The 21242-nt window shown below is 35.2% G+C and overlaps 1 long non-coding RNA gene across 1 annotated transcript in view; it reads right to left on the bottom strand.

The window, feature by feature from the left end:
* LOC135305153 (uncharacterized) overlaps positions 1–21242 on the bottom strand; it is a 173825-nt gene that overhangs the window by 20796 nt on the left and 131787 nt on the right. The window contains exons 5-7 of the long non-coding RNA XR_010366430.1: positions 20779–21035; positions 14407–14582; positions 13247–13419 (exon numbers count right to left, since the gene is read on the bottom strand). This is a non-coding gene — a long non-coding RNA (uncharacterized LOC135305153). The remainder of the gene's footprint in view (positions 1–13246; positions 13420–14406; positions 14583–20778; positions 21036–21242) is intronic.

The following is a 21242-nucleotide window of genomic DNA, read 5'->3' as shown; positions in this document are numbered from 1 at the left end:
TAAATCAGTTTATAAACCTTAAAATATTAAAATGTGCAAGAGTCCAAAAGGACAACTTTACAAATTATTTCCTGAAGAAAATATATTCCTTGTAAAACTTGAAAAAATTTAGGGTAGTTTACTAGAATAACCAGGGAAATTACTAGAATAACCAGGGATACATAACATTGTAATTGACTGCTTTATCTGGACTAAAAAATTTTAAAACATCAATGTAAATGAACTGAAGAAACAAAACTTTACAACATCAAAATATTTTTTTTTTGTATTACATAAATTAATATCTTAAAGAGTGGAGAAGCTCCTCTATCTAAGAAAAAATTCAAGTACATTCTCTTAGCCCCTTTGAAATACAGCTCACATACATATGGATAATGAAAAATTCAACCAGCTATTTTATCCAAAATAACAGTATTATTTTATCTGAAAGGTAAAAGGATATAGTTTCATACTAAGTGACATGGACAACTAACTGCTGTAGTGAATGAAGAAAAAACCAAATCCTTTGGTTTTATAGGCAAGATATCGTGGGGAAAAAAAAAAAAAAAAAAGGAAAAATTCCATGAAGGACAGAGACAAATTTTGAGCTTGAGGTTTACAGTCATTTCAGACCAATTTTGTACCTTCCTGGGTCCTTCCCTTCAGCTCCTGGAAATAAGGCTAGAACTGTGCACACACAGATGAGAAAATACACACTAATTGTGAACCTGCCAGGTACTAGAGTTAGTATGGATCAAAGCATAACAAAAATCTCAAGCCCTTTACTCACTCCATATTAATGTATCTCCTGCAGGGTAAATTATGACCCATCACTGCACTTTTCTAGTTAGTTCATGGAATACATTATTAAAGGCCAGCAAAAGTCAACCCAAAGAATGCTCCGTCTTAGAAAACGTTCGGTAAAACTTCCAAAGATCTTGAGTCAGGGCTAGTTCAATGGAGTGAGAATTAATTTTTCAAATCAGTGTAATTACTGATTATGCTGCTTAATGCAGTAGCATTATATGGCTTAATTTGCTTCCATCAATTTGGATAAAAATTTCCTATTTCACAAGAAGCTTCCTTTCCTTAGTCCCTTTTAGAGATATTTGTCAGAAGATGTGTACACTGTCCACTGCCATGTATTCCAAAGAGGCTCACTAACATGTGGGATAGGTGGGAGTCCTGTGGGTAGGGAGGAATTCAGTGTAGCCTAGGGAAATGGGAACAAACCACCAAAACCAAGACTAGCAGAGGATTCAAATTACAATTGCATCCAGTGCATTAATTTATTTGTAGGAAAGAGGTTTCAGATGCAGATCTATTTATAGAAGAATATTGACTATTTTTCCAAATGACCAAATTAATTTATGACCTCCAACAAATCCTGATGAAATGAACTGGGCAAAAACTGTTAAAAATCATATAGAGTTGGGCTCATCTCTTTCTCCCATTTAAAAGTTCTTCCTCCTCTAAGCTTTGACCTTAGTCCCATTATATTAAATGTAGCCGTCACAAAGGAAATCTATTCACATATTCAAATTATTGACATTTACTTTACAAGGAAAACAATCAGAATTATAAACTTGGGTCATGAGTATATTTTTGTCGTATGTTACAAAGCTCTGGGTGTCTTGTGATCACAGTTACACAATAACTCTGGTACACAAGGAACAAAGCCTTGTTATATTATGAAATCATCAACACACCTTAAACAATTGAATTAGACTTCATAGGTATAATAATTAATATGTGCAAAAAAGAGGAACAAAAGATCAAAACAACTTAATTAAATGCCAAACTTTACAAGCATATCCTCACCTCTGATACACAGACTTAAAAGGATGTAGGCAAGACTCACAGTCGGAACCATTCTTTGGTTTAATTAATTACTGGAATAGTTAAATAGCATTGACTGAAGAAAATATAGGATCCCTTAATGGAAATGAAGAAGTTCGTAACGACCTCCAAGGTGTAAAATAAGAAATTATTTGATTTTGAACTAATAGCTGTTTAAAACATTCTTTTAAATTTCCAAGATTAATTCAAAAATATAATGAATATAATGTTTTTAGAGAAAAAGATTATATTTTGAGCAATATAAGAAAAAATTACTACATTTTTCTCAAAGTGACTACAAAATTCTCAAAAAGCACAAAACAGATTAATTTTAAAACTGGAAAATTATCTCAGATGTGAGCTGTACAAATTAGAGCACTGTGGCAAGTTCTAATTCACCCAGTCAGCTCCCTACACATTAAAAAATGCAGGGTTGCTTTTTCTTGGCACACTTATGGGATAATATTTTCTAAATGTTTTCATTTGGAAATCTTTTAAAAAATATCAGGCACAAATACACATTTCTTTAAAATATTAACAGGGTTTTGTAGAGTTGCGAATAAATTGCTTAAATATGTGAAAGACTAATGAAATTATTTTAGGCCAGCCAGGTACAGAAGGATATAGCCAAGACTCCTGCTGAATTCCTGTCAGTGGACCTCCACATGCCAAACCTTGGCTCCTTCAATGAGGACACATGCAGATACACAGACATCCTGACTAAACCCAAGATCAACTGGAATTCCAAGTCACAAAAAATGGCACCATTCCAATCTCTTAATTAGTTGTCACTTACCCTTATTACTTAGAAGATTTTTCATGTGAAAACCAAAAAATTGTAATCCTACTATATATATTACTTATATATAATTGAAAAAAAAAACAACAAAAAACCAACCAAAAAAACAACAACAAAAAAACCCAACCCCCCCCCCAAAAAAAAAAACAAACCAAAAAAAAAAACCAAAAAACCAAGCAACAAAACCAAACTAAACAAAAACAATTAAACAAAACCAAACCTACTTTAAATTCAGGTAAAGTTCAGAAATATAACTGTAAAGAATCTTGTAGTCCAAAATTTAGAGAGAACAGAAATGTCTTTCATTGCACTAGAGTATAAGAAGAAAATCTGAGATAACTACCCTCAGGACATGCAGTTAATTAAGAACTGAACTGGAACAAAACTCATGGCTTTCAAATTGTAAGTTAATGTGTTGTCAGCTGGAATGCATGGAACCCCCATGGTAAGACTGGAAATGCATGTTTATAAACTGTCTTCCTCCATGTTTTCTGTGCTCTGGAGATACCCAGAACAGTAAAAGATACATAGTAATAAAACACAGTTAGCCCACAACAAAAGGGAAGGCTTTTAAAATAATTATCTTTTTTTTCCTCCCTAAAAATGAAAGAACTCTTTCCCATGAAGAGAAAATGAAAAACTGAGAATGGAATAGCACTTATTTGGACAAAAATAGTCAGTAAAACTCTTCACCCCCAAAAGTATCTTATGCAAATAAATTGTTTGCTTCTGCAGTCCACCTTTTTTTTTTTCCAATTTCTTAGCCAAATTTGACAGGAGGATTTAGTTTGTCCAGTTACCTTTAAAAACTCAGTCAGAAAATTAACAATCAGCTTTAGGAATACTTAAGAGAACTTGGTGATTGCTGTTCATTTGCATATAGAGATTCAAGAAAAGATATTAGGTGTGGTTTAGATCAATTTCAAACAGACATATAACTGATTGAAGAAAAGCTCTACCTCATAAACTTAATATAATAATAATAACAATAATATTTAGAGAAATCTGTCAATAAAGCCCATTTTGTGTCTGAAGAACTACAGCATCATTGCACATGTGTTAGCAGGGTGCATGCTCATGAGATGAGATGTAATCAACACACCATGCTACATTCATGAAGGAATGCCTCCTTAATCCCTGAAAAAGGTCCTTCACTGTTCCAGGAAACAAAAAGAGATCAAGGAAACCTAGAAGTGCTACTTGTACTTTCTGAAATGAGATGCTAATTCCACATTTACACACTTTAACTTTAGACTACCTAGACTAGGAATCTGCTAAAGAAAAAAAGAAAGCTGCATGATAGAGCCATAAAAAACAACCCAACCCAAACAACCATTGTTTCTGCAATTCAGTTTCAGCATAATTCAGACCAGAGATACTACTGGCAAAAGATCTTCTAAGACATTCAATTAAATAATTTTTATTATCAACAAATTTTGTATTTTATTATCAACAAATCTAGTATCATTTTGAGAATGATACTAGAAGTTATACCAGAAACAAATCACTCCAAATGCATATTATACTGTCTATTGTGCTATCAAGAAAGAATGGGAATTTTCATGAACAAAATTCAATTTATGTCTAATTTCATGCCTACAATCTTCATTATTATGTCTGTTCTAAATACTCTTTATAAATAGAGGTCTAACAAGTAAAATCCACTGATGTTTATCCCATTATTTAAATTGAACACCTTCAATTCCATTAGGTCAAGTCACTTGCATTTCTGCATTTACTAACTCTTAGCTAATCCAAAATGCCAGTAAGGATTTACCAATCCTAAAATTAAATACCTCTGTCTATCTCTAAAACATTGCATTTATCTGTTATAGAATAAATTAGGAATAATAGGATTCTTGTTTCTCTAGACTATAACTATTTTAGTAATTTAGAGATAAAAGCAATTAGATTCTTTCTGCATCTCATTTTATTTGGTATTATATTGAATATTCTTATTCTTTACTGGATAGCTCCTCTACAGGATTCTAATATTAGCATGTCTTTTGTACCTTTTAACTATATGAAATGTTTCTAGTAAGGGTAATAATAAGACCTCTTAGACATCTTTTCCATTTACTAGTCAGCTAACATGGTAAGACTAATATTTAATGTTATTAATAATCCTCAAGTCAGGAGTTCAGAATTAAATAAGGAATACAAAAGATTGCTAAATTTAAAGCACTGTTTAATTTTGGTAGAGGTATGCAAATCAAGAACTGGTGCAATGCCTGGGAGAAAACTGTTTAAACATGCTTGAATTTCTCCTTAGTTCTGTTTAACCCTCAGGTTTTTCTTTCCTGATAAACATTTCTCCTAATGCCTGCTGTGCAAAGAACAAGAAAATCACCAAAGCTCCCCACACCGTATCAGGGGCTTTTCCTCAGTCATTATCTTACAGCTGCCACAAGTAGCATGAAAGGTATGATTTCTGCCACTCCCAACAGGGATCCACGGCAAGGGATCCAGCAAGGTGTCTCACAGGGAGAAAACATCACCGAGGAGCTGCATCCGTACCTATCGACATTCAGTCTCCCGCCTCCAATGCTAGAAGGAAAACATTCCCAGTGCAGCTAATGCATGTGATTCCTTTTCCTGTTCTCGAGTAAAACTGGGGCAACAGAGTCACTTTGCCAGTTTGCTGATGAGCCCATTGACTTCTCTACTAATGACAGCTGTCAAGGGGAAAGCAAAGATCCTAATGTAAGCTGATAATGGGGAGTCTAAGGGGAAATGAAATGTATGGTATATGCTAGAACATTATAGCACAACAAGATATGTTACACTTTTTAAAATACATTGAAAGCGTTCCTTCCTTGACAAAACTTAAATCTTTGGTATGTCAGGGCAGATATTGTTGGCTTTTACATCCATAAAAACAATACTTGTGAGCCAGAAGACTGCCTCAGGAATACTTGGTGATTAAGACTATATATTTTTTAATATATTATTGGCATTTTTAACCTGAAATAATTTTTAGGTCTAACATTTGTTAAAATATAACTGCATTTAAAACCAGATTAATTTTTTTCTCTTTCTCTTTTTCTTTTTTTTTGTATATACATTTATATAAAAGCAGAAACATGGCTTAAAGAACTCATTGATCTCTGCATTACCCTCATTTCTTGAAAATCCTCATTTTCAAGGAAAAATACTCTAAAGTTCTACAGTTACATAAATAAATATACAGTATGCTGTATACAGACTACAGGATAAATGGTGATTATAAATACTAGTTTATAGAAATACCATATGCTATAAACTATATATATATGTATATATATATATATATATAGTTTATATACAACTATAGTTGTTGTGGGCACTTTTTTCAGCTCAGAATATAAAGTTTCTATCAGTTGTCAGATAGCAAAACCTGCAACAACATATGCAATTAGCAAATGTGACATAGGTCTATCCAGTATTTGCTGAAGATAAAGGAAGAGGTGTAAAAAGTCATATATACTTGAAAACTAAAGACTAAGTAAACATAAATCAGAGTTCTGTGGGACTAGATTATATCCGTGACATTTTATCCAATTGTTTCTGTCTCCCCTGTTATTTTTTGTTAGAGATCTGAAAGTATAAAACTTCAAAAGTCTTATGGGGACAAAGCTCATGGGGTGAGAGAGAGAAAAATAGTCTAGATAAAAGGTCAGAAGTTGTGGAAAAGGACATAAAGTAGAACCCAAACATAAGTACCATGTGTGATAGTTTCATAGGAATATTTCCATTTAAGTTATCACTGACACAATTTTTTGAAAATAAGTGCAGATATGTGCACATGTGCATAGAAACAGATAAGCCAACAAATCAGTGTGAATTAAACACCAGTGCCACAAGACAGCGAACAAAATACTGAACACATGCACACACTGTACATGCCAACGACGTTGCAGTTCTTTTATTGTAATTTTTGAGATTTAAATTAATTTTTTTTTGTAGTAGTAGTAGTAGAAATCCAAAGCGTATTTTAGCTAATTTTTAAAAACTTTGCTTTATGTAATACTAGCAAATACAGAGTTCTGGGATACATTTTATAACACCAATATTTCAATAAAATAAAACGACAACATATATGCATATGAAAAAATAGGAATTTGTGTATTGAATTCTATAATTCTCTATTTGAGTATGTCTCCTACAAATAATTTTGCTTGGAAAAGGCAAATAGCATCTACACACATTTTTTTTCTAAATGGAATCTGGGAATTGCCTATGGTTTTCTTTTCAGGCTTTTCTAAGTTGATCTATATATCTATGTAAATAATACCTTTTTTGTGTATAATGATTGTTTTTATATTTTTGCATTAAATCTCAGTCTGTATACACTGCATTGTGAACACACATTAGAAAATTTAATTAAACTATTAAACCTGTAACCTATCAAACTTGAACTAAAAGTTGTCAAATGCCAGGCAAGCCATTCCAAAAATAGCATTCATACCACCATTAAGAAAATGTACCTGAAATGAGTTACAGAGCACAGTTTCATAGCCACATGAAATAATATTTTTCTAAGTCTAAAACATAATCAAAACTAGCCCATTAAAATCACACATACTTGTTAGGAGAAAGAAATACCTCTGAACCTAAAAGAGGACAAATAATTGAATTTCATTAGTTGCACTGTGTAAGGCCTTAATCAAACAATGATTTATGCATGTGTTTATGCACACAAACTACCTCACGGACAAATCTCACACATGTAGTTCAAGACAAATTAGCTGTTGTAGGATCAGGTCCTAAATAAGTGCATGCTCAGATGATTGGGAAGCTGTTCCTGAGATTGATACTCAGCCAACCTCAGTGTTGGCTATTTAATTGAATAATCCAACTGAATGCATTTGAATTGGATTATTTGTGGAGTTAATGCAACACAACATGAGAAAAATGGCAGCATTGCACCATTAAAGATGACAATTGTTGGTTGATCAACCTGAAGTTATCATGCTGCAACGTTAATGAGAAGCCTAAACAAAACCTCAGGGGAAAGAGGCAAAGAAATGCTTACCTAATTAAATAATATGTTTAAATCTTTAGTCATTATTACCATCAATCTATTTTCATGGATTGTTCAGGAGAATTAACCAAGCCAAAATTGGAGGTATCATAATGTCTTAAAAACCTATAAACATGTAAGACAAAATTACTTAAGTGTGTAAAGTTGGCATGCAGAACAGAATTAATCCCATTTACTGAACTTTGTTCCTGCTTAGCTTCAGTCTTGGAGGGGCCAAGGCGATTACCTAGCTCATTTCACAAACTAATTCTATGAAATGCTAACAACCATCCCTAAGTCACCATTTGCTTTTACAAACACATCTATCCTGCCGTGCCATTGCCAGCTGATGACTGATGAGAAGCATCAAAACAAAGTAATTAAGAGAAATATAAGAAAGATGGTGCATCTTAATGACAGGCAGTATTAATTGTGCCCTGTGAATGCCCACTACAGCCCAATGGTCACTGCAGGAGAGAATTATTAGTGGCAGCTTATTCTGATTTTGTAAGCCAAATTGTACTTGGACTCCTAGAGTCCATCTAAACATTCATATGAACTGTGAGAGTAATTTTATAGCTGAAAATGTGCATAAGGCCCCTGTGACAAAGTGGTGGCTGGAACAGAATGGGTGCCCACATAGATGTAATGTGGAGGGATTTACAGGTCCCTATTCCATGTCAGCTAAAGAGGAGGAGAGACTTTTGGGCTGGGAAGTCCATGTGGGGCAATTTGAATACCAGGTTCCTTTTACTGCGCCTGTTTATTATTTGCTTCATCATATTAATTTTGTGCTTTTCTGCTAAAACAGGTGCAATCAAGCAGGAAGTGCCTCACACAACACACCAGCGATCAGCCACGTGCCACACGCAGTGCAGTGCACACACAACCCACAGGCTGTTTTCAAAATACTGACCGAAAACAAACACAGGGAAAGAAATCAAACCCCATTTGCAGGAAATGCTCACGGAAAACACGCACACTGTCTTCCAGGATACATGGGGTGACAGGGAAAGATGTTTGATTAGCTGTTCAGTGTGCTGCTGATGACTCAGGGAATTATATGATACTCTGTTGGGGAGAATGATAACATACAGGCTATGCAGGGATGAATCAATCTGGCTCACCTCCTTTTGACAGAAGGTGTGTTTAATTTAATAGAATTACATCCTTGTGGGGTTCAACGTGAATGGATAAAAAGGTGATGGCCAACACTGGCAATATGTCCTCAGTCTAATCCAATATTTCCATATTCCTGGTGTTTGGAAGTGGTGTTCTCAAACCTGAATTAATCTAATTTCAAATAATGAAATGTTTCATATGAAATTCATGACTGTTTCTTTGTGCAAGTGAGAAGATGGAGACTTCAGTCAAGTCAGGAGGCAAGTTTCTGTTTAAGCCATCTGAGACAAAATAGCCTTCACTAAGTAGAAGAATGATGGAAGGCAACCTAGAACTTTGGTGTGGAAGTCTTGAGATAAGGAACCAATGCAAAAATCTATTTTGTGAATGAGAATATAAAAAAAAAAAAGGAAAAGGAACTTAAAAACTTAAGTTGTTCCCAAAAGAAAAACCATTTTAAGGTAATAGCCACAGTGAAAAAGAAAATCCCATATGGAATGAATAACTTTTCTAACACGTCTTTTTTAATTTGGAATAAGATTTGTGATAAAAATGTTAATGCTGGGGATTTAAGTGACAGAATATTATTCTAACTCATTCCTTTAAAGTCTCAAAAAAAAAAACTCACAAAAGCTCCTTTGTTAGGCCTAGTTTAGGCCACCTTAAAGCTCCTTTCAATCAAAGTACAGCTTCTCATTAAGGGAAAAATGATTATTAACATCCTCATTTTGCTTCCTCATGTGAATTATTTGCATTCAAAAATGTGCACGGCATTAGTTTCAGGGTAAATGCAAATATGACAGCGGGATTTCTCACCAAGCTCCTTTTTATTATTAGCTCTTTTTATGCCCTCCATTTATTATTCCCTCATCATTTTTCACAATGTATTAAAATGTTACATTTCCTAAAATAATAATATTTTCCTTCATTTGGTAATTGTCTCAGTCCAGTCTACAAAAGTCTCTACCACAGTACCTACAGTCTATAATTTGGAATAGTTTATAATAATTGTTCATCACTTCTTAGGGGAGCCTTGGGCATTAGCTATCACAGTTACAGAATCCCTACTCTCCCACTGAGTATGTGATTATTTTAGGTGAAGTTCATGTAGCAGGGGGATAGGGCAGGGGCATGGCAAAGCTTATATTGTGGCTGTCCCTGATAGACTCTCAGCTGGTGGTCTGAAGATAAATTGAGATGTTATTCAGTTTTTAAGCTTCATCTGTCCTATGTCTGCCAGAAATGAGGCCAGCTCCAAAACATATTTCGAGCTTATTTTAAATACAACACTAAAAGAAAACAAATAAACGATTACTCTGACTCATCTTCCTGACATTTTAAGAGAAATGGTCCTGGATGCTGGAGATTAGTCAAAACATAGTGTGTTCAGTTAGAACAAAATCAAGTTACCAGTGGCATACTCTCTGCCAGGGTTGTATTTGATAAACTGATTACAATTACTTCTTTTTTCCCTGGTCATATTAAAGAAATGAAAATAGATCTGACTAATAAAAGCAAACTAATAAAATCATTTGATCATCCTGATTCACTGCACTTCATCGTGCCAAGCTTCCCTGTTGACTTTCAAATTGTTATTGTCAAATTCTCAAGCATTTATTACACTCAGGATGACTCACGCATCCCTTTTTTCTGTGACTGCGTTGATGTCCATCATCCCACCACCACTTAATTGCAGCCAAGTAATGACCCCTCTGATACACCCCAATGAATATGAAACAATGTTGTTTCAGAGTAAAATTCTACAGTAAAATAATTTACTGCAATCTGTATTGATATGAACACAGCATCAAATTCAGAGACGTATCTGAATACATTTAAGAAGAGTTAATGGTTGGTATAACTTTCAATTTTCTTCCAGAGGAGGCCCTAAGATTTACCATAATATCATTTACCACAGTATCATTGAAACATTGTTACTGAGTTTGACCTATGATGTTGAAAATTACTGAGAGGAGTAGAACCAATAAGGCAGTTACTGCAGGATATATGCTAAAAGCAGATCATATCCTATTTATATCTTTCCTGTGCCTTATTCCATCTCACTTACACAAAGGTATGTGCCCATTTTGTACTCATGAGTGTCAGTGTGAGTAATCTATGCAATTGTGAGTTCAAGTAGCATAACTTACTGCCTTGAAATTTGTTCCTTTTCTTGAAGTGGTTTCTGAGTTATAGTGGATTAGTTTTCTGCAATGTTCTGTGGGAGAGACTTAGGTTACCTTAGGGATCATAATGAAATGGACCACAAAGAGCTAGAAGTGAAGAAAAAAGCAGAAACACATCATCCTCATCATTTGGTTGTGACCCACTTAGCCAAATTAAAAGCAGCATAATTCAACTCCAAAAATTGATCTACCCATGTGAAATCAAGACAGACATGAATCATGGGGGAGGAATATGGAGGGTGGATGTGGCAGTGAATTCAAGAGACTGCAGGATAAAATCCTAGCTTACCAATGTCTTATCAAACCTGCTAAGTATTACAACGGGCATTTCTAGCACTTGTAGCAGCTATCAGTGAATTTCATATTGAAATAATCTTTTGAATGTAAGAAATTCTAGCAAGTGTGCTTATATCCTCTTTTTAATCTTTCTTCTCTATTTTCCTACTCTGATATGAGGATATGCAGCAATTATTATTATATGTTTTTAAAGACATATTTGGCTGAGCTACATTTTTCTCATTCTTTAACCACAGATAATTAAATCAGTAACTTATTCCCTGTTCTTTCCAGAGGTCCTTCAGAGCACTGAGCCTTTCATCTGGGCAAGTAGTACAGCTTATTAAAATAAATTTATTTTAATGCCATCTAATTCTGAAATGATCAGTTAATTATGGACTCCTGTTTATTTTCCAGTCCAAGATGAAGAAATAAAATCATCACCTGACAATCAGAGGAGTGCATTTCTATGATTGAAACCATAGTGTAGTACTCAGACACACCCTTAGAATCTCATTATTTCAGGAATAGTAAGGACAGGGCCACAGGTTGAAATGCAAGGCTATATTGGTATTAATTTTTGCCAGTCAGCTCTACTTCCACTTCCTTCACCATTTGAAGATGTTCTGAAAAATGGACAATAAAATAATACCTACAGTACAGATAGGTCAAAAACCCAAAATTTGAACTCCTAGCAAAATGATACCATTTTCAAGAACTGATTGAAGGGCAGTTAGAATTTGCCATAGAAACCCTGTTTGGAGGGAATACCACAGACTTGATATTTTCTCTTAAAGATAAAAACCACAGAAATTAAGCAGCTCTTCCAAAATATTTGAAGAGTTTTCTTACTTGGAAAGTGGAGGGTTTCCATCTTTGAGCCTGACTTTTCTGTTAGATGCAACTATTCTCCCTAGTGGAGACAGCAAAGAGCTGTCTCAGAGCTATATTTCAGAAGGGGCTGCATGTCAGAATGGTTTCTCTAAGAGATTATAGTCTGTCCTCTGTTTCTGTTCCCCAAAGCTGAACGCCTCACATTTTGTCAGGGAATCAAGAAAACTTTTCCGCTAACTGTATATATAGCTGCATTATAAATTTCTCTTCCTTCTCCTCTCAGAATTTGTATTTATCTATTCCAAAGTCCCTCAGAATGGGGCAAGAATCTCTGTTTGGACCTGTGGTACAACTGGATCAAAAGCTGAGCCACAACCACCCTGTCCTGGGTGAAAGAGGTCAGGATTCACCATGGCAGGGTCTGCCACAAGGACAAGACACAGACTGCAGTCCACAGAACACATATATCACACACAGGCTGTTTAGATCTGTTAGACCAAATCCGGACGTACACATCTATTGGCTTCTAGCTATATAAAAATGGTTTTCCCCAGACCAAATTTATAGAAGTAGGAAATCCTGCACATCTCCAGGCAGAAGAAGCAGCATGGACACTGACTCAGCTTTGCTGAGGTCATAGTCTTTACACAGCCAGCAGAAGGGACTGGCCATTAATTTTCTCCAGTATGATTTCACTTTTCTCATTACGTCCAAAGCATTGTTCCAGACTAGTAGGCTGTGGCTGCAGGCTGGGGAGAATGCATTTCAGTGAGACAGCACTCATAAAAAAGTGCAGCAAACTTCAGTGTGAAGGTTATCCTTGTTGCTAATGATAGCCCAAAATGAATTCTCAGCCCAGACAATGAGGACACTGACAGTGCTATGCTGGTGACTGTAGGGCCTCTTACAAACTCCACTGTGAGGCACAGCCACCAGTGCCCAATACACTTATGTTCTAATTTAACCACAGTGGTAACAAACTACCAGAGAGCCTCTGGCTCGCTCCATGTCCCTTGCCCTGGTGGGATGGGGAGGAGATTCTTGGGGAGAGAAACAAACAGTTTAACTATTTAAATTTAGTAATAATAACAATAAACAAATGATAATAAAAGTAACAACAACAATAATAGTGAAAAGGAGGTAGAGGGGAAGGAAACCCAAGAGAAACAAGTGATGCACAATACAATTGCTCAGCACCTGGTAACTCACTTCTCTCCCAGCTGGCAGCTCCTGGCCAAAGCCTTCCACTTTATACACTGAGCATGACATTTTGTATTATGGAATAGCTCTTTGGCCAGTTTGGGTCAGCGGTTCAGGCTGTGCTCCTCTGCAGGTTTCTCGTTTCCCTGGTCAATGGCAGAGCATGGAAAACTGCAAAATCCCTGATTCAGAATAAACATGCCTTAGTGACAACTAAAATATGACTGCATTATCAGCCTTGTTCTCATACTAAATCAAAAACACAGCATTGCACCTCAAGAAGTAAATTAACTCTATTGCAGCCAAAATTGGAACTATTTAGAGGCCTTAACACTCCAACCAGGCATTTCAGAAAAAAACCCAAACAAATTACCTAACAATTGTTTCAATTTATTTAGCTATTTTTATTTACTTATTTCACTATTTGATTTTCTCATTAATTTTTTAAAAAAATGTCATGTTCCAATGCCTTTCTTGTACATGGAGAATGACACCTATTCATACAGAAATAAGCTGCTTCAAAATATTTTCTAGGGGAAGAATATCTCCTTCATCCACTATGAGATTATCTGTATTCAATTTCACTTGATTTTGTCTCACTTTTATCATGTATGCCATTCCACCTGCCAGAGAAGTTGAAATGTCTATCAGAATATAGCAATATATATAGGAACAATAGGTCTGGATCTTTTATTAGTAGTTTTTACTGAAGATACACTCTCACACATCTGCAGGCTGAGAAGAAAATGATAACTCTTATAAGATACACATTTTTCATTTCAATAAGATATGATTGGCATAGCATGATTTAAAAGAGATATTGAAGCAGGTATCTCCTGGTAGGTAACTATCAGTGCCGCAGCTAAGCACAGCTCAGCCAGGACAGAGAGATGAAGGTCAGGATGTTGATCCATTTAAGCCCATACTTTTAGGAAAATGTTTACTGATGAGAAAAAGTTCATTACTTTTTGGAAGGGTTAGGGGAGCATTTCATGTCAGGATGGAAAAAAGAGAGAGGAAATCAGTGAAATACAGAACTGAAATGAGACTTCTGAAAAGAGAACAAGGAAGCACTTTTTCCATGAGAACTTAACAATAAAAGCAAATAATAAAAGTGAAACCAAATAAATTCAAAATAATGAACAAGACAACACTACTTAAATACTCACCATTTACAAATTGCCATTTTTCTTCTTATTTTAAGGCTGTGAAACAGCCTCTTATTCTGGGAAATAAGAATCTATATGGATCAGTGCAGGTGTTTTTTGAGAGGCGAGATATAAGGCAAGTTGCATACTATGTGGAACTCCAGTCAGCTGAACCAAATTTATCAGGCTATTATTGCCTGTAAGCCAAAATACGAGAAAAAATAATAAAATACAGTCCATTTCTGTTTGCATAGATGAAATTAAAAATTTTCACAGTTTCTGCATCTTCCTGGGCAAATTGAACCCTGAAGCTTTGTCTTGACAGTCTCTTACAAAAAAGCATTTATTTTGGCTTTCATATTAATGCCTTTATAAGATGAAACTTTTACTTAGTCATATTTATATCAATTTAAGTAACAAGTTTAGTGACTCAGCTTTCTAGTGGGCTATCACCTGCTATCAGCTGCTTTCTTTCCTTTAAAAAAATGGGAGCAATTCTTTGTGCTTATGAAAACAGTAGGGACAACAATGCACTAAAGACAAAAAAAAAAAAGAAATTATCCACACAAAACTTACAGAGAAGATATAACTGAAGTAAATGTACCCATTTACTGACCTGCATCTTAGAATACTTACTGGAGTAAATGACACAGCAAAAGACAATCTGAAAGACCCACTTGGCTATTAAACCATTGAAAATGATGAGCTCAATTGTTGAGGAATTCTGTTCATATTGATCATTTGCTACAACTGCCAGTGCAGTAGAAGCTTAGCAAGCATAGAGATGAATTCAATGACAAAATTTATTTTCATAAAGACACAGATTTGCTTAAGCCTTTGCAGCATGATCCCTTAATTTGAGATTTAAAAGTGTCTATTGCATTGGAAAAATACAGTTTAAAATGTACAAAGATTCCAGAGTCTTAACTGGAAAAAATGGCGTCAGAGACGGGATTTTTTCCTAGTTTTTACACAAACCTGTTGAAGCCAGAATTTAATAGTGTAAATTGGCAGCTGTACAAATGTTATTTGACATTAAAACAAATCCAGACTTCTAGTACACGGGGATGATAGACAATACAGATCACGCGACGTATTAGTTTTCAAAACCACAATTTGACTTAGAGAAGTGAAAGCACTATACATTAAGGGGAGAATAACGTGAGAAATTTGAATGAGAGTTCCGGGTCTTTTCAATGCTGTTATCCTGATGCTGCTGCTGAGGAACCTTTCTTTATCAGTTATACTATTTGTATGTGGATGAATTCTTCCAGCAAACATCTTTTGCACTGGGTAAAAATGAGATGTTAGTACCATTACAATGTAGGTAGAAGGGTACTCTTTAGAAATGACAACAAATTCAGTAGAACAGTTGTTCTAGCACTTATCAAAACTTTTCAAAATGTTAATTCTTCTCAGGTCCCTAATTACTGAACCACATTTTTTGTATCCTGACAGATAAACCTGCTTAAAATTCTTGAAGGGGCTGAAAGAAATGACGTATCCAGCCCTGAGCACCTTCTGCCACATCTCTGACAACAGTCAGCTCAAGGCACTCTGACCCCACAGATGATTATCTGTGCATTGACAATGCTGTCTACAAAAAATGCCAGAAAATTAGCACTTCTGAACGCCTGTTTTGCATTCTTCAACTACACTATTAGAATTCTTTTGTCAAGAGAAGCATGCTACATCATTGTATTCATAATAAATGCTCTTTGATTTGTATGACTTTGTGTTTGTAATAGACCCAAACAAAGATCTCATTTGTTCTGCTGGCAAAAGCTAATCTGTACAAGGATTTTTTTTATTATTTTCTGCAGAAACTGCCTTTCTGAGCCTAGAGATTGGGTTAGCTAAAAGCTTCACATTCATTATCTTTAAGGTACCATGTTAATGAAAGCATTTTAATCATTGACATTGCTTTGTGAATTATTATTACACAAACCCCTGCTGTTGAGTAAGACAAAATTAACCCAGTGTAAGGGGCATTAAAAAAATCACAGCTAATTAGTAAGCTAACAGGAACAAAGAGAATGTATAACGAAGATGTTGAGAGGAAGACAAGTAAAATCTGTAGCTTCCATTCCAACATTGATCTTTCTGTATGAAAATCCTTTTTCTTTCTCATTTGTTCCATTAGTCTTGAGCATTTTTATATTTTGTAATTAGTTTTCTAAGCCACAATGTCTCACTTCTCTCAAACTATAGAAATCCAAAGGCTCATAATAGAAAATGGAAGATATTTAAAAATGCTTTTAAATTATTTCCCTAGCGATCTATATCAGAAACATAAAATAATTCTCTGGATTATTCTGGGAAATTATTTCCTTATTCTCTGCTGTTCTCCATGAATTGCAGAATACTTTAACTAATCTAGCCAGGTTCCTTTGGAATAAGCCCTTCATTTTCATGGATTGATACTATTGTCCAGGTTGTAATTCCATATGGAGCAGATAAATGAAGCCATAGGTTTAAATCACTGCATGGCTTCCCTTCCACGCTCCTACTCATGCTGGTTTCCAATGGGCATCACATCATTGTGCTGATGTAAGAGCCAAGGATGAGACAATCAAATCACAGAGAAGTATTCATGCTGGGTGCCATTTGCTTATAATTGCTCTTTGTAAGTTATAGTTTCAGATAAAGCTCCCAAAATGGAATGAAGACAAAATAATAATTAAGTCTGTTTCTCTTTTTGAGCCTGACAAAGGCTTTAAAATTTTTTTAACGTGTTTGTCCTTCTGTTCATTATTCCACACATCCCCCCCCTTCTCTCTTTTGTTCATCAGCCTTTTCAGCCTGATAATTAAGACTCAAAATATTTGCTGCAGTTGTTGTTTTTTTTTTTTTTCTGAGACATCAATTGGTTTGTGTTGTAAATGTGGAACAACAATCATCTAGTTCTCTTGTGTGCCAGTAATTTAGTATTTCAATAATCTCCAATTGTTGAAAGGTTTAAAACAAATCAACACTTCTAGCAATTTCCTTTTTTTGTGGGGAAAAAAAAGTGTGAACATAACAGTTACAGCCTATAGTCTTCTATTTTCTTTTTTTCCCCTCTTTATTTTGTGATCTTTACGAGGGAATTAAAATGCAGGGCAATTGCATGGCATAAAACAGAAGACTCACTTCAATAAAAACATAACATTCTTGCACAGGGGCAGTTTTTACATCTAGTATCATTGCTTCAGCTCTGCTAGTGCTGAATAATTTCATTAACTATTTTTTAAAAGTTCAGTAAAATAAATTAAAGGTAATATTTAATAAATTATGCAATGGGCAGTACATTTTCCTATGTAGAATTTTCCATGGAAGGATATTATAATGTTTTAAAGATGTTAGCTAACCAAGAAAAAAAGCTGTAACTTAAAATTTTGGCAGATCTGTGATATATACAACGGATCCAGGAAGGGCAATGCCAGAACTGGGAACTAGATGTTAGGCACCCCAGAACACATTTTAGAAAAATGAAATTTATTCTATTTCCATAATCCCGGGGCAGTGTTCCACTCTTCACATTACCAAATATTTAAGGAAATGCCCGAGTCACTGTTTTGGGGAGATCTGTGGATATAAATCAAGCCAATTGTCTAAAATGGATTTAGCTATCCAGTTCATGTAGCACTGAAACTGTTTGGCATCACTGGCCTGGTCAGGTAAATCAGGATTAATTCCCAGAACAGAACCAACCTTACAATCCTCATTGCCAGTATATATTTTTTCTTCATTCAACCTTAATACTCCAGAAACAAAATACAGTTTTTCCTGCATTACAAGGTTTCCTGTAACACAGCTTTCAGAGCACAGAAAAGCAACACAGAGGTTGATCCTAAAATTATATCAAAATCCACAAATGATTCAGCTGAAAAACTAGGATGGACTTTCAGGTTGCAGACAAGAGAGAGACTGTAGAGTTCTCTGGCTTCTCTATAAATTGGAAGCAATTCATCAGGCTAGTTGAGAAATGACTGGCAGTCACAGAAGACAGAATTCCATCTCCCATGCTGCGGCCCTTCCCCATGTGCAGCATCTGGCTCCCTATTCCTGGAAATGAGGAACCTTCTGGGGACTGCAGGATAACAAAGCTACTCAGCAACACAAGCTCTGCCTCCAGTCACTATTCCTAAAATGCCATCCACTCTCCAGAGAGATTACAGCTTCTCTCCTTACAAAATAGTGCTATACAGATGTGGACAGAAGTCCTTGGATAATCACAATTCACAAGATTCTTTCCAAATTTTAGACAATTCTGGCAAAGATTTCCTATGCCTTTTTCCTAGCCATCAAAATGTTTCCTTTTCCCTCCTTGCACTAGATCAGCTTAATGCTGACACACAGCAAATCCTGCAATAGCAATAGCTCCAGCTGCAATAACCCCTATTCCAGAGATCCATGTGCTGCATTTGACTAAGCATGAACTGAAAATAAACAAACTCATGAAAGGAAAGGAACTGAATGTTTTTTTCAGATGTCCACAGTGAATCTCTGGTGTCTATTGAAGATCGTGTTTTTACTTATGGTAGATGCTATGTATTTATGAAAATTAGATATATACAAGTTTATCTATCTTTATGGATATGGCTTCACCTATAAGTGTGGATGTGCATTTGCCTGTAAGAATTGCATAGGAAAACTGATTAGAAAAATAAGACTGTCAACCCTGGCCCATTTGTGTTTTTCAGTTTCACTAGCTACATGAGTATTTACTCAGATTTCATACTGATGTCTGTAGAAACTGTATGCAAGAAATGAATGCATGATATATAATAGAAATTTGTTACCTATAGCAGAGTGATTTCTTCTCAATAAATATTATTAAAGCTAGCCAATACCCTATTTGAATAACTACTTAATATTGTTCTAAGTGTTTCTAGCTCTGTTTTTTCACAAAACATATGTATATGGTTCTATATTAGCATGTGTTTAAGTTTGTTGTTGGGTAGAGCTGAAACTCCACTTCTTTTTTTCAAGATGAGCTCTTACTATTTTAATGTTCAAAAAGAGAGAAAGAAAGAAAGAAAGAATTTCACACCACTTCTTTATATCTTATACAAATGATTTACAAAAGTTTTAAAATTTTCATCTTTCTTCTGCTTCTCTACAAAGCAGTTATCAGACCCCATTGTGAACACTTTGGAAAAACACAGCCTGGCTGGCAAATTAATAGTATTTGGTGGTAATATTACTAATTCAACATTTGAAAAGGCTGCTCACTGGGGAAAAATGACATGTTCTCTAAGTCACAGGAGAAACTAGGGAGATAGTTAATGGGTGTTGGCTGTGCTGCACATATTGTGCACGACACTCTTCACATTGCAGCTGACTGACTGCCAATAGATGTGGAAGAAATTGTCAACAAGATTTATTGTTAGTTTCACATCTATATAGTTAGAGACAAAAGGCTGAAAGAGTTTTGTGAAGTTCAGTCCTGGCTTCTACTGAACAATAGACACACACTGATTAACATGAATGCTCTCACTGAAATAATTTTGCAGCTTTGGAGGTCTTAAAAGTAATTTTCTTGAAAGAGCAAAAATCCCCAGAATCCTCAGTAAATTTTTTTTTTTTTGAGATCAATACTAGACTGACTTCAGTTCTAGCTCACAAAATAGCAATTTTTCATCTTACAACTGGTTTTGGAAACCTCAGGCTTTCTTAACAAAAGTAGGGCACACAACGTAATTAAAAAGTAACTGCTGAGGAGGAGCAGATGTTTCTTACTCAAAATTACAGGTTGTAAGGAGCAAGGGGAGCGGGTCTGGGGAGAGGGTTTGGAGAGGGGCAGTGGGTCATCTATGCACACTTTAGAGTTAACTCACCAGCTTGAAAGACCTCAATAAACTTGTTATATAAATGTATGAATTCCGGAGGCATGAATTTCAATGAATGCTTTTTTCAGTTTCTGTTCCTGCGGTTTGTGCTTCTAGAGAATGTTTTTAACCTACCTTCACTAAGGCAAAATGGTATAATTTACATATATTTTATATCCATATACATTCTAACTTCAAAAGGATATATTTATTTACCAAATACTACAGAATTTAAACAGAAATCAAGGCTCAATATCTCAGGGAATTTTGTGTCTAGCTAGAGCAAAGGGTTTGTGTCCCTTGAATGATAAAGGTATTTTGAAGGCTCTTAAGATTATCTTGCTTGAATCTCTAGCGTGTTTATTTCTTTGTCTCAGGTAGAAATCAACTGAGGTGCATTTAATTACATTTTTTGCTGTAGAAGACACTTCTAGCTCTGGAATCTTCTTAACTAGTACCTTGAGATTATGATACATGAGACAGACTGAGAGGAAATAACCAGCTGGGTTGTTTCAAACAAAAATTTCTGCAAAACACTCTTACATGGAGGGGAGAATGCAGGTACAATTAGAGGACTTACCCAGGGCTACTGGATGTTGCTGCACCCTGTATCAGGATCTTGCACAGCAAATAGGAAAGGTATTTAGGCACATGCAAATACATGCCAGCCAAACAGCTGATAAAAGTCTCTGTGTTCATTATTTTCTCCACCAAAGTGGGCACAGCTTATTGTAAAATTGTAAAATAAAAAATATTATCTCTTGTTGTCCAATTTCAGGTGGCATTTCCCAGCACAGATGCAGCTGTTCAGAGAATCATCTTGGTAGTGAAGGACATCTGGATAACGGACAGCACAAGAGCATCAGAATATGCAGAAAATAGGATGGTAAAATTTTATGGCAGTTCTGGGTTGGAATGACTCTAAAGTGTCCTAACAAGTATTAGAAAAACTGACATTTCAGATAAGCAACCAGCTTATCTAAACATTATTTACAGGACAATTTTTGTTTTTTTCAGGAAGAGAGCTGAAATTATAATGCCAAT

This window comes from Passer domesticus, chromosome 7 (genome assembly GCF_036417665.1).
Source record: "Passer domesticus isolate bPasDom1 chromosome 7, bPasDom1.hap1, whole genome shotgun sequence".
Lineage (NCBI taxonomy): Eukaryota > Metazoa > Chordata > Aves > Passeriformes > Passeridae > Passer > Passer domesticus.
The sequence above is the reverse complement of the archived record's forward strand: the minus strand, read 5'-3'. Positions and strand labels throughout refer to the sequence as shown.